We start from the raw sequence: 4,178 nt of genomic DNA on the forward strand, positions 1-4,178 counted from the left end.
AAGTGCGTTTGTCTTGCTTCCACGCGACGTCCTACACACAGCGTTGCTCCTCGATCCAATTTCAAGCAACGCGAAAAAAAAAGAGCGTTTCGACGCTCCCTTCGCGTACACAGGGTGTCCCGTAACTCTTCGAAAATCCGGAAATGGGGGGTTGCTGGGGTGACTCTTAACAACTTTTCCCTTGTCCAAAATGTAGTTTGAAGCTTCGTTTTCGAATTATGAACGAAAAACACTGGCCAATCATAACGCCCGTAGCGCCCGCGCTCAGGGACGGGCGAACAGAGGTTCACCCGCGCGCTTCATCGAAATCGGTTAATGTTTCTATGAGCTGCAAACGGTTAAAGATTGTGAAAATCGCACCATCACGACTTTCGGCGTAAAACTGTAATAAATCTGCAGATTCTTACATCTTTCGATGCCTGCCGCTTGTTTCTCCATCCACCGATTTCGATGAAATTTTCAGCGTGCGTATCATTGCCATAGATCTACAAAATGTATTTTTTAAATTTTCATTACGAGCTCAGATAGAAAAGTTGTAAAAACGACCTTCGCTATTTTCTTCGCGATTCCGACTAATTGCAGTTTTGTCAAAAATTTATACAAACGTCGGAATTACGGCAAAAAACCATTTCTCTAAGCGATCGATAACCGAGAAGTCACGCGTCGTTCACGATAGCGCGCGGGTGAATCTCTGTTCGCCCGTCCCTGAGCGCGGGCGCTACGGGCGTTGTGATTGGCCAGTGCTTTTCGTTAATAATTCGAAAACGAAGCTTCAAACTATATTTTGGACAAGGAAAAAGTTGTTCAGAGTCACCCCAGCAACCCCCCATTTCCGGATCTTCGAAGAGTTACGGGACACCCTGTACAGACGCGTTGCGTGGAGCCTCTACATGGGCGAGGGAGTATTTGATTGAGCTAGTTCGGGAGGGTTGAATGTTATGTGATTTTAGGACCTGGGTTAGGGAGGTTTGCGAGAGGTGATTATTTGGAGGTGAAGAATATGGAGGAAGGGAAATGGGGTGGAGAGTGATCGAGAGGAAATATGGAGTTCTGTTAATTTTTGGAGGTTTGGGGGGGTTTGATGGAGTTTGGAATATGTGGAAAGGGTTTTCATTCATTTCTAGGTAAAATTTGATGTTTCTTTTGAAACATATTGACATATTTTTTATTGTTTTTAAGTACTTTTCTTCATCTTTGGGGCAACGTGTTTGGAATATTGTGGAATCTATGGTTATAATTGATTTTTGGGTAAAAATGGATCTTTATTTTGAAAAGTATTGAAATACTTTTCTCCATCTGTGGAACATGTTTGGAACATTGTGGAATTTCGAGTTTCAATTGATTTTGAGGTAAAAGTCGATCTTTATTTTAAAAAATATTGAAACACTTTTCATTGCTTTTAAGTAGTTATCTTCATCTTTGGGGCAACATACGGATTTCATAACTTCGATACACTGGAAATTTGAATTGAATTTTAGGAAAAATTCGACGTTCATTTTAAAAAGAAAGTTCAATTCATTTTGTCGTTGCTTCCAATTACTTTCTTCCATATTTCGGACTGTATACGGTTTTCATCATTTATAAATTGGAATACGGTGGAGTTCTGTTAATTTTTCCTGGCTTCGTGGGATTCGGTGGAATTTCAGGAGTGTTTCGTTACGGACTCCGCTGTTATTATACAGTGCGTTATAGTTATAGCCATTTGAATTTCATTATGATCACCGGCAGGTTGTTCGAAGATTGATATGCAAAGGAACAACGAGTCACAACGCGGAACGAAGAAGTCAGGTTGAAATCCCCGAGGGGTAGAACCGCGGACTGTATTAAAACTGGAATAACAATCATTAAACAAAGCTGAACAAGACCTCTAAAGAGAGGAGAGCTGCTTTCGCGTTGCCGCGGAAATAGCTCGACAATACTAATCCGACAAGCAAGAAACGTCCCCGTTTCCTCAAAGCGGGAAACTTCGAGAGAGGAAGAACACCGCTGTAACTCGATCTTTCGCGTCAAAGCGGAATACTTGGCAACGGGAAGCGTATTTTTAAATTCCTCCAAGGAAGCGTAATTATCAGCCACAGCTGTTTGCTTTCTGCTGTGACGTCTGGCCTGGCAGAGCAACGGTTTCAACAACTTCAACGTGTAATAACGCATTTAGCGATTATTGTATCTACTAAATGTTGTATCAAAAGCTAGTTTATATTTCATTGGAAAGTACCAATAATGGATAATTGACAAAATTTAAGAAATAATAATAAAAGAGGAGATTCCATACATTTACTTAGACAAATTAAGTAATGTCATTTTTCAAAATCAGGCTAAACAGTCTAAATAGGATGGTATTGAAGCATCGATAAAGAATCACTGATAAAAATAGGAAAACAGTAAGAAATAATAATGAAAGGAAGAATTACGATCGTCCCAAAGTATATTGGAAAAATTGATACATTTATTTCAACAAATTATTCAATTCCATTTTTGTAATTCAGGCTAAATAGTCTATGTAGGGTAGTATTAAAGAATCAAGAACGGAGAACAAATTGAAATAGAGAAATAGTAAGGAACAATAATAAAAGAAGGAATTATGTTCATTCACCATAAAGAATTGACGAGTTTATTGGACAACTTAACAAATTTTCGTATTGCGATCAAAGAATTCACAAATTTATTCGGCAACTTAATACGTTCATGTATTACAATTAACTAATTCACTAATTTCTTGGGAAACTTAATTCATTTACTTACCCAAATTACATGTGACACCCAAATTAAATAATTTCAATTATCAAAGCATTAAAGGAAAAAAACATAATAATAATAATAATTGCTTACAAGCTTACAATATGACATTTTTTATTATTATTAAAATACTATAGCATATTATGTCATCCTATAAATTCGTGTGGAATTTTGTACCTAATTTATATCAATATTTCCAACAAATCGCTGAATTTGATAAAAAAAAAAAAAAAAATAAGTACCATCTCGTCCCACAACTTTTTTCTATTTTTCTTCTGGTAAGACCATCATATCGTCGATATAGAATTTCTTTGAATTTTCATTAAAATATCTTTCGTTTTCGACACGACCTAATAAAATACTACGAATAAGAGCATCGAATGACGTTGTAATTTTTCGAGTAGTGTCACCATTCGACGGTGAGCGCGATATTTTCGACGCCATTGGTACGCTCGAACGGGACAGACGAGAATAAAACTTGCCGTGTATCCTGCGTAGTTCTCGAGAGTATTTCTGGCGTGTGTGACCCTTAACTCGTGAGCGACATCATGTCTCGCACTTGTTTACGCAATTCCAAGGGTTTCCTCGCGAAAATCACGTCATCGTCTTGCTGAACCAGCCGCGGGGCTCCGGGGAAATCGCGGCGCTGGAACAAATTGAAACTACACGCTTTCCACGGCCACGAAATGGCTTCGAATTGAATCGGAGAAGGGACTGTCAAAGTTCGAAAGAGTTGCTGCTAAAAGTGTTACAGCTGGATGAAGCTTGTCCCATCAAGGTGCACGTGAAAAACTTGATAAAAATTACCGTCATCGCGAGGTACCGAAGAGTACGAATAAATTGTAACAAGTTTCGCATAAAATTAGATCTTCCATAGAAATGAACGATTTAATAATTAATTGCTAATCTTGTATTCTATATAATTTTGTATTTGTCTTCGATTCCCAAAAAGTAACTTAAGAAGAATCATATAAAGTTTAATTGAGCAAAAAATTAGCACTCAACTAATCTCGACTAATCAACTTGCAAACGACAAGACCCGACATTAAACGATCAAAAGTGAGCAATACTTCAGGAGAAACGTCTGCAAATAAATATCTTTCGAGAATCCAACCTTCCTTCAAGATACGAATTTTTCTTGAATTTTCTCTCCGCGAACGTTGCATCGCTAGGAGAACAAGCATCGGTATAAACAACATTGATATCTCTGGCAAACTCGATTTAACCTGGGCTAGTGGAAAACGGGGAGAGAGGCGATCCATCATTGAAGAAGGAGGCAGGCTAAAGTGCCGTGAGAAATGCAATTCCACGACGCAAAGGAAGGATCAACAGGCTTCGACGCGAATCATCCCTTAAATGGCCGCCTCGCCGCCCTCGAACAATTCGCCTGGCCGATGAAAAATTCAATCGGCGAAATTATCTCGGCTCGATTCCCCCGAATA

This window comes from Habropoda laboriosa, unplaced genomic scaffold (genome assembly GCF_001263275.1).
Source record: "Habropoda laboriosa isolate 0110345459 unplaced genomic scaffold, ASM126327v1 scaffold97, whole genome shotgun sequence".
Taxonomy (NCBI): Eukaryota; Metazoa; Arthropoda; class Insecta; order Hymenoptera; family Apidae; genus Habropoda; species Habropoda laboriosa.